General features: G+C 42.7%; 1 long non-coding RNA gene across 1 annotated transcript in view; it reads left to right on the top strand.

The window, feature by feature from the left end:
* Positions 1-2,092: 2,092 nt before the first annotated feature.
* LOC106728117 overlaps positions 2,093-10,995 on the top strand; it is a 28,521-nt gene continuing 19,618 nt past the window's right edge. The window contains exon 1 of the long non-coding RNA XR_001364376.1: positions 2,093-2,414. This is a non-coding gene — a long non-coding RNA (uncharacterized LOC106728117). The remainder of the gene's footprint in view (positions 2,415-10,995) is intronic.

Here is a 10,995-nt window from a genome sequence, read left to right on the forward strand (position 1 = left end):
ATTTATTACCTGGTGGCAGAAGCCGCTCAAAAAGGTAAAGATGGAAGCTACAGGACCTCTTGAGGCTGAGCCTTCAGAATTATCACATCATTTCTGCCCCAATCTGAGGTCATAGGAGTCACAAGGCCGGTCCTGATTTCAGATAGGGAAATACCCCCAACTCTTGAAGATAGGAGCTGCAAAACATTGTGTCCTCGTGTTTAAATTTCTTGAAACTTCCTATTGCACTTAGCATAAATTTCAAATTACTGTTTGTGGTCCTCCATAATGTAGGTCCTGCCTCTTTCTCTGAATTAACACCTTACCGATCTCTCCTCGGTTCACTACAAACAAACAGTTGCTCTCATTGTAGGGCTTTCACAGTTACTATTCTCACTCCCTGGAATGCTATTCTCTCAGATCTCTGCAAGGCTGAATTTTATTTCAAATGTCACCTTCTCAAAGAAGCTTTTTCTGAGCAACTCGCCCAGTCACTCTTTACCACATTACTCTGTTTTATTTTCATATGGTACTTAACAACAACAGAAATTATTGTATTAATTTCTTCATTACCTATCTTCTCACCAGAATTTAAACATCACGAGAGCATAGTCATTGACTCTCTAATTCACCTCTGTATCCCCAGTGCCTAGGATAGTGCCTGATACCAAGTAGATGCTGGATAATGATTTGTTGAATCAACTAACCTGGCAGTCTTCATCTTTATAGCTTTAAGAGTTCACATCACCTTCAAAGACAGGATAAAAGTAGGTGGGAAAGCCATAGCCGGTTTGGCTCAGCGGATAGAGCGTCAGCCTGTGGACCGAAGGGTCCCGGGTTCGATTCTGGTCAAGGGCATCTGCCTTGCTTGCGGGCACATCCCCAGTGGGGGGTGTGCAGGAGGCGGCTGACTGATGTTTCTCTCTCATCGATGTTTCTAACTCTCTATCTCTCTCCCTTCTTCTCTGTAAAAAAAAATCAAAATATATATTTTTTTAAAAAGTAGGTGGGAAAATGTATCTTTATTTGCAAAGTTGGGGATAAAAACAGTCTACAGGTGCTTTTCCTGCAATTAGCTTATGTTGCCACCAGGTGGCAGTAAGTGTCTTAATCATTCTGTGCAATCTATTGGGCAAGTGCTTGTCCTTAGATCAGCGGTTCTCAACCTGTGGGTCTCGACCCCTTTGGGGGTCGAATGACCCTTTCACAGGGGTCGCCTAAGACTATTGGAAAACACATATATAATTACATATTGTTTTTGTGATTAATCACTATGCTTTAATTATGTTCAATTTGTAACAATGAAATTGGGGGTCACCACAACATGAGGAACTATATTAAAGGGTCGCGGCATTAGGAAGGTTGAGAGCCACTGCCTTAGATTCAAATAGTTGTTTGCCCAAGTCCAAACGAGCAGATTTATAACGATTTATTTTTTACTTTTTAATTGTTAATTATATAGTATCCTTTTAAAAATTGCAGACTTAAAACAACAATAAACAACAAAGGTGTTTATTCTTAGAGAATAAGCACTTTTTTTTAAAGAAAAGCACTTTTTTCTCTGTGTATGTTAGTTATTAATGACCATTGAATCAAACTCTTCCCATAGCCATATTATAATTAAAATGTTCTTTTCACTTTGACATAAATTCCATCTTAGAGACATTGTGTCTCAGGCTGACCCTGGAAATGGACCTTCAGGCTAGATTCATGTGGCAAAGCTTTGTGGCTCCTCTCAGCTGCTAGCTCTATTCTCATTTAAAGCCTGCTGATGACTTAGTTCCTCAGGTGTTTCAATTCCCTTTTTCTCAGCACTAGCTCTTTTACTTTCTTCCCTATATCAGAAGTAGGAAGAGAGAGGAAAAACCACCTATTCCTTTATCCTGAACACAGGATTCTGCCCCAGATTCTTTGTAATGCTAAGAAAGTAATTCCTACTTGTCTTCAAATAGGAGTCAAATATCTCCTTTTTTTGAGTTTTCTCCTTGGGCCTTCTAGAAAGTAGTGATTATGCACAATAGGACTTATCTTAGCAAAGTCACAGCAATGGTTTCACAAGAGGCAGTTTATACAAACTGTCTTTGTGATAAGCATTCCTCAGAAACTCTTTTCTAAAGAAAGAGATAGAGCTCTTACACAGAAATGTGAAGCAACATTTAGACAAAGCTCCTGTTTGGGCATTTAGGCTTTTCTGCACAGCTCCCCTGAAGAGTGCTGGCCTAATGGGTGGACTTGTGAGTCAGCAGCAGGGATCCCACTGAGTCACATTAAGATCCCTGGAACCACATCCTCCCCTTGGCTCACACTTCTTCACCAGGCATACTAGGGGTGCAAGAAATGCATACTGAGTATTCTACAGGAGTGATCTAGACCGGGGGCGTTCTACAGCACAGCTGCTTAACCAACCGGAGGGATAACTTTTTCTTCTTTCTAAGGTAATGGCCCATTTATATGTTTGCTTAATGCTAACAAAACCTGATTACCCTGAAGTTAAATGTCTTTTAGAATATATATGCAATCAGCACTTATTAAGACAATATTTGCGTGTAATGAATGTTTATAGAATGAATAAAGGAAAATGACCATTCAGAGTTCAGGATTTATAAATGTGTAAATTTATATCAGTATCATCTGATATTTGGGGATTGCACATCTCATTAGGTAAAAAAAAAAAAGTAAACAACCCCTTAAAAAGTATATGTATTCATTTATAAATTATTCATAAATTATTTAAATGTACTATTGTACCTATGTTTTATGTACATAACATACAAAATACATAAATTTAAAAGGGATAAGAAAAAAAGAAACAAATGATGCTTTTAAGTATTTCATTTTTTTAATGATAACATTTTATTCCTACTAAAATCTTTTACACATTATTAATATTCTTGGTGAGAACAATGCAATTGAATATGCTTTGTTATGTTTTAAATTCTTGGTTTAGGACTTTGTGATATACTTGTTCAGTAGGCTAGGTCTATGTTTGGTTTATATTCTTACTTGGTTATAATGCTGTCAAAAGGGAAGAAAAGATATTTCATAGATGCAAATGGGAGGCATGCAACATTGGCCCCCCTTATTGAATCATGGTATTCATTGCTCAATCATATTCACCAATTATACAAAGGCTTTTGTGAAAATTCAGCTAACACCTTTCTATAGTCCCCGATATCAACATTCTTTTCTTAGAAATGAATCAGAAGGGATGGAATATAGCTTTGGTTTTATATTTTTATAAAATGTGTTCAAAGTTAAGCATGTGAGTGAATTTTAAATGTTAGAAAATTTAGTTTCTTTAAAAAAAAATCTTTATTGTTGAAAGTATTACATATGCCCCCCCTTTTTTAAAGAACATTTAGTTTCTTAGTGTGAAGACATGAAAGTTTTTATAAGTGGCACAGTGTCATTTTCAACAACAAACTCATATAATGATGACTACTCGATTTTCACAGCAGTCTTTCCTAGCACAGGTTTCTTTGGAAAAGTTGTTACTTTCTTATTCATTGGTGAACTGCCCCTTTTATCGTAAGAAACAGATTAGGTGTATTAACTAATTTATTTAATACCCGCTAGATAGAATTCTATTACTAGATATTTGTCATTATGTAAAAGGCCAGATTTTGGAAAACTATGGTATTTTTGCAAAAGCACAATCAACAGCACATCCTAAGGCCACAATAGAACCAGCACACCTCTCTGTGCACAAATGATTTATATGATCTCTCCATGTCACTAAAAAATAATCTAAAGATTTCACTATATTGTAAATGATCTTATTTTTATAAAATCAATACTAACCCTACCCTAGCTGGTTTTGCTCTGTGGTTAGAGTGTTGGCCTACAGACTGAAGGGTCGAGGTTTGGATTCTGGTCAAGGGCATGTATCTCAATTGCAGGTTCTATCCCGACACTCGTTGAGACATGTGCAGGAGGCAACAGATCGATGTGTCTCTCTCACATTGACGTTTCTCTCTCTCTGTCTCTACCCCTACCTTCCACTCTCTCTAAAACGTCAGTGGTAAAAAAATATCCTCAGGTGAGAATTAACAACAAAAAATCAATACCAACCCTAACGTTCTATATTTCTTTACTATTTTACTATTTCTTTACTGGTTCCGGACCAGGAACATCAGTGTCACCTGGGAGCTTTTAGAAATGCAGACTCCCAGGCTACAGACTGACTCAGAATCTGCATTTTAACAAGGCTCAGCTGACTCATACACACATTCATGCCAAACACACACAGTCAGGTTTGAGAGTGCCACCCTGTGAAACTCTGGCTTCCGCTTCTTTGCTGCAATCGCTTGCTTAGGAAAAAACAAACTACTCTCTAAATTTCACACATGGGGCAACTCTGTAGCCTGACTTCTTCCGAATCCTGTTTTCCTCCAATCAAACCACCTGCTTCACTGGTGGTAACATTCACTCGGTTTTTAAGAAGTAATTTTCCATGGAGAACATATCTTCTCTAGTGCCTCTTTCCTTTAGTGACTCACTAAAAGAGTCACTAAAATAGTCACTTTACACTATTCATTATTGGAAAAGAACCTAGTAATACCATTAACTTAGACAACATCTATACTTATACCCCAAACCAACCTCCCAGTTGGTGTCATTTGTTTTGTACTCGTTTCTTCTAACTTTCAACAAATTCTACCCTCTTTTAATCTTATCCTATATAATAAAAGGGTAATATGCAAATTGACCCTAATAGCAGAACAACCAGGGTATGACTGGTCGCTATGACGTGCACTGACCACCAGCGGGCAGACACTCAATGCAGGAGTTGCCCCCTGGTGGTCAGTGTGCTTCCACAGGGGAGCGCTGCTCATGGCTGGCCAGTGCAATGGAGGTGGTGGGAGCCTCTCCCACCTCCACAGCAGCGCTAAGGATGTCCGCAGGGAGTGGGCCTAAGCCAGCAGGTGGACATCTTCTGAGGGGTCCCAGACTGCGAGAGGGCGCAGGCTGGGCTGAGGGACCCCCCTGAGTGCACGAATTTTCGTGTACCGAGCCACTAGTCTACTGATAAAGGAATCCACTTTAGTTTGTGGCCATCCTCTTTTCCACATGGTTTAGCCATTTTTACCACCAAAGGAAGAGCACAGAAAGATGTGTGGTCTTTTGCATCTTCCTGAGTAAGAAGCTTTAATAGATGTTTTTTATTGTGGTATAGTGACATGTTAAAAAATACTGGATTGAGTATCATTTGCCTTAAAATATTGCTGAGGCTATTGTAGAAGTTGGTGTCTGTGTTCTAATTGCTCAACTCTTGGATATTCTACTAGTCAGGATGTCTTCCTTCTCACATTCAGCATAGCGTCAGGTACGACACACACCTGCAGCAAATTAATGACAGTTTATGATAGTGGATGCAAATACGTAATATTTTAAATAATCTTCATTATTTGCATTTTTTTTTATTTGGATGATTCTCATTAGAAGGAGCAGATCACTACTGTTCCACCAGGCAGTGTGGCTGACTGCGGAGAACAGGTTCCTGCGGTGGGCTCGTGTCCACTCAGCCATTTCCCCGGTGTCTGACTTTTAACTGCTATTTCTTTGCAGGAAACTTTAAAGTTATGTGTCCATTTTCTGAGAGTTAGTTTGGCCAAAATGAGATACTATATTTCATCAGTGCTCCAACAGGGAATACTTCTCACTACAAGAAGTGAATGAAGAGGGGCACCACGTGGAGACCCCTGGTTTGTGTCAGCAGAAAAGAACCATGTACCTCTGGGCCAGTTATTTATAAAACTCAGAGCAGCCTGCATCTGTACTGCTTCCAAAGCAGAAGGAGGTATTTGTGGAATGGTCCCGCCTGGAAATAGGAAGAAAATGAGGAGAGCGCCCCCTCTCACAGATTCATGTTCCTGTTTTCCTGGACTTCACTGATCCGGGAGCTAACTTCTCGCCCTTCCAGGTGTAACCTGGTCGTAAGCTGTAGCCGTCTGGTCCTCCCTCTTGCAGACACTCCTCTCTCTCTCTCACATACGCTCTTAAACTCTTTCACAGTCCAATACTCATCTTTCATAAACAAGCTTTGGAGATAATATTTTTTTTTCTTCTGCCCACGAGCAGATGCTACCTACTTTGTGAGATGGTGGAGGGCTTCTTCCCTCTACAACAGCACTAAAGCTGACTTTGCTGTCATTAAGTTTTATAAGGTGATGCTGGCCCTATCAGCCATGTTCCCCTCCAGACTGCTTTACTCGTTAACCACAGTCGAGCGTTAACCTTTCCAGACATAAATAATGTAGTAGCACCTGGGCGGAAATGGAAGAGGCGTGAATAGCCCGGCCTTTAATTTGCCTTTTTCCCTTGGTTCCTTGCAAACTTCTTTTTCTTCTTGTGTCTGACAAAATGTCAAAATGGTATTTCTCTTTTATCTGTGTTAAGAATTTCTTCATCCTGCCCTGAACCTTTGCTCTCTGCCATTTAACTTTGCGATGTGGGTCCCATGACTTGAGAGTGGGCACAGTCACGTGACACCCTTTGGCTAGAGGGGTATTAGGAGGTAAGACAAACAGAGGCTGAAGATGGGCATGGCCACTGGGGCCTGCTCCCGTGCATCCCTCCATCACCATGAGGAGGACAAGCCGAGCTGGGCACCAGTCCCAAGATGAGGCTGAGGTTCACGTGGCACAGAGCCCAGTCACTCTAGTCACCTCCGGGTCAGTGGACAGCAGTGAAGTCCAGAGCGGTGAGTCCAGTCAAGACCAGTGGACCCACTTAACTGACCCCCAGCTGACTCCAGAAGTGGGGACATATACACTTACTGGTGTATACGCCTGGGTTTTTGTGGTTGGTTGTTAATTGGCACTAGGTCTGTCCTCCTGTCCAAGGCCAGTCGATCCCACTGCACTCTGGACCAGGCGAGCCCCCCTTCTCAGAGACCCCTCTGCACTTATCACTGCCCTGTGCCTCCTGCTTCATGAACATTTTCTTCCCAATTGTCTATTTCTCATCAGCATTTGAATCACCTCGTCTGTCCTTATCATTTAGTTTCTAAATAATTGCCTTCTGTCCTATCACTGTCCTGTTCCACTTATCACTCTCCTCTTCCATGTCTCACCTCATCTTCCCATCCCCTTCACAGGTAGAATCTTGCAAAAGAAGGGTTATCCCTAGTCCCAGATTTTGCTTTTCTACCTCTCATGCACTCTGCAACCCACTTTCCCATCACGCCATTGAAACTGCTCTTACCCAGACCACCAATGATCTGCTTACTATTGACTCTGATGGATCCTTTTAGTCCCCACCTCCACCCCCTCCACATCCTTCTCTTCTTCGATGGTCCCTCCGACACTATGCTCTCCTAAGTCTGCAACTTCTCTGCTGACCTCAGGCTGCCTTAAAGGCTTCTCATCCTCCTTCCACCTCTTGGTTGATTCCCTCAGGCTCTGTTCTAAGATCTTTTTACCCTCAGCCTGGACTAATCTCATCCATATCTTAGCAATAGGCTGATGACCCCCAGATTTCTAAGTCCTGCCAGTTCCCTGTACTGAGCTCCAAATACATATATCTAAGACTTTATCAGATGTCCCACAGGCAAACATGGGATGTCTAAAATTTAATTCAGTGTCTTCCCGGTCAAACTCCCTCCCCCCCTGTACTCACTGTCTCAGTGAATTGTACCATCTCTCCCACCTAGTAACATAGCCAGAATCCTGGGCTTTATCCTTAGTTTCTCTCTATCCCCCTGAATTCAACCCATTCTTAAGTCCCATTAATTCGACTTTCCTGATACATCTTCAATCTGTTCACTTCTCTCTATCCCACATCAGTCGCTTTTATCCTTTGACTTGATTAATACTTTACCAGGCTCCTAACTTGTCTCCCATCCTCACATATACTGGCACCAAGCAATTTCCTATATGCTACCAGCACTGTCTTTCTAAAATGGAAATTTTATCATGTAATTCCCCTTCTTAGAATCTTCCAGTGGTTTTCCATTGCAGGAATCACAGAGGGCTCCTTGTAATCTAGATCCTTGCTTACCTTTCTGGCTTTACCTCTTGACATTCCTGCCTTGAGCTAGTGGAAGGCAGAAAGAACCACTTGCAGTTGCTCAAGGGTGCCCTGTTTTCTCTCTTCTTGCAGTTTTTGCACCTCCAACTCCTACTTGGGACAACCCACACCTCAGCCTTGCCCTGGCAGATCAGGTAGAAAGCATTGCTGTATCCCCATCATGCATTGGCACTTCACCCCCTACCACTATCCCATCTCCTTGCATTCAGTGACCTCTGTCCTAATCTCTCATCCTTGTGTGAGTTCCTTGAGGCAGGGATCCATATCCTCAGAACCCACCACATTTGGAAACATCAACATTGGTAGACTGAGACATTGAGAAAATAAATGAATTAGTGTGCATATGAATCATAGACCTCCTACCTGAAAGCTACTCCCACCTTGTATACTGTAGAGCAAAGATCTTTTCATTCCTCAAAGATTACCTGCTCTTGCCTATCATTTACAAATGGGTTTTGTCCTTATTTTATTGGCACTATCTTTAGGTCCTATAAAAATGTCTTCAATTTCTTTTATTAGCTATCTCAGAGCCATAAACTTCTCAAGCTCCCCTTGTCTCTAATGACTGCCATATGGGGACATGATGCGTTAATGCTCGCTTCAATAAGCTGAAGTTATTATTAAAACACACTGAACTACCTCCAGCTCACCTCCCATTTTAAAGGGCCCACAAAAATTGATTCTGTGAGAGGCTTTTAAAAAATAACCCCCTTAAGGAGAAAATATAAACAGGGAAGGGCTGTTGGCCGGGAAAACACAGGCCTATTTGGAGACTTAGTGGAAGAGTGTAGATAAAGAGAGTGAGAAGCACCCTGGCTGGGTGGCTTAGTTGGTTAGAGCATTGTCCCCTGCACCAAACAGGTTGTGGGTTCGATTCCTAGTGAAAGCACATTACCTAGGTTGTGGGTTTGATCTTGTTTGTTTCACTTGGACACACAGGAGGCAATAATGCCCGTCGGCTCAGTGTAGTCTAAGCCTGCTTCTGTCCACACTAATGCATTCTGAGTTCTCAAAGATTCTGAGGAAAAATGACACCAGCATCAGCTTTAAATGATTCCGGGAGGAACTCAGCTGTGATGTGCGCACAATTCATGTGTCTGTGTGATGGCAGTAAGAGTGCACACAAGCCTTGGAGCACAGAATGTCTTGTTAATTTGTGCTGTGGGTCCTCCACTCTAATAAACCAGAGTACCGCAATTCTGCACCTAAAAACTTTCCTATGAATGTGTGAAATGTGTGGATTATATCAACTTACACACACACACGTATTTGTCTAAGCCTTCTGTCTACTACCTTCTAAGACTGTAAACAGCATTGTCCTGCATCCCCATTTGGGGTCACACTGGGAACTGAGTGTCCAGGAATCATCATCAGACAGGTCATTCAAGGCTGGAACGCAGTTTCAATATGGGAAAGAAAGCTTGGACCTGTAATTCCTGTTTGTAGACTTCTTAAACTGTGGCCATTTGGCCAGGTAGCTCTCCTGAACCCTAGTCACTGTGTCTACCACCACAATGAAATGTGTTACTAGGGGCTTGTCAACATAACTCAGACAGGGACAGAGACAGATAGAGGAACATGCTTCAGAGAGAGCTGGAAGGCGTGGGCTCTGTAGAGCTCCCGGCACACACCACCCCAGGTAAGGCACCTGGAGAGAACCCAGGTGAGCTCGGACTAATGATTTGGGGCCATGAGCTGTCAATTGCTTTAATGTTGATTCTAGTTTTAGTTTTGTTTTTTGTTTTTTGTTTTCTTGTTTTGTTTTAAGCAGAGAAATGAAACCATTGTGGTGTCAATAAGTGAGAAGAAAGCGTTGGAAAAGTTTATTATGCAGTAGAGAGAAATGCTGAAATGGTTAAATAGGGGTTATAGTAGAGAAGCAGAAATGAGTCTTAGAGAATGGGTCCATTGGAGGGTTAGCCACAGCCTCCCAGCCTGGACCTAGCAAGCACATCACCTCCTCACCAACCTGGGGCACACGATCTGTTTTCGTAGCCCATGCCAGCCCTTTGGGTTCAGTCTGAAGAAGTAGAGTTCAATTTGTGCCAATTTCTGGATGTTTTCTCTCCAGCCAGAAAATCCTCAGAACATAAATGGGTCATCTAGTGGCTTCAAAAGTTAGAGAAGTCTTCAATCAGTTAAAAAATATATGTTTGTTAATACATTGTAAACATGTACTACTATCTACACTAATAAAAGAGAAACATGGTAATTAGCGTACGACCGCTACCCTTCCCATTGGCTAATCAGCATATCCTTATGCAAATTAACTGTCAGCCAAGATGGCGGCCAGCAGCCAGGCAGCTGGAAGCGAACATGAGGCTTGCTTGCTCCAGTGACTGCAGACTACAACGTTCCCCACCTGACTTGCCGGCCTCTGAGTTGCAACTCTAAGCAACTATGTACTATGTTGCAAATGTAGGAGCTAAACAAAACCCCAGAAACCAGCTTTCAGCCTGCCGGGATCTCAGAGCTGAAGTTATACATTGTTTCGATTATAGAACGGCAAACAAACCAGATACGAAGCCTCAGAGCTAGAGCCAGAGCTAAAGCTGGCCCAGAATAAAATAAAAAAAAAAGAGAAAAAAAAGGAGCGGTTGGGAGCTTCAGTCAACAACCGCCAACCTGAAAGCAGCCCTCAGCCCCTCACCCAGACTGGCCAGGCACCCCAGTGGGGACCCCCACCCTGAAGAGGGTGTGGCCAACTGCAAACAGCCATCAGCCCCTCACCCAGGCTGGAACAGGCACTCAAGCGGGACCCCCACCCTAATCCTGGACACCCTTCAGGGCAAACCAGCTGGCCCCCACCCATGCACCAGGCCTCTATCCTATATAGTAAAAGGGTAATATGCCTCCCAGCACCGGGATCAGCAGAGCCGCGAGGCCTCTTGGCACCAGATCAGCATGACAGGGGGCAGCGCCCAAACCCCATGATCGCCCTGCGGCTCTGTGTGTGACAGGGGGCGGGGCCACAACCTCCCCATC

Source organism: Myotis brandtii, unplaced genomic scaffold, assembly GCF_000412655.1.
Source record: "Myotis brandtii unplaced genomic scaffold, ASM41265v1 scaffold536, whole genome shotgun sequence".
NCBI classification, from domain to species: Eukaryota; Metazoa; Chordata; class Mammalia; order Chiroptera; family Vespertilionidae; genus Myotis; species Myotis brandtii.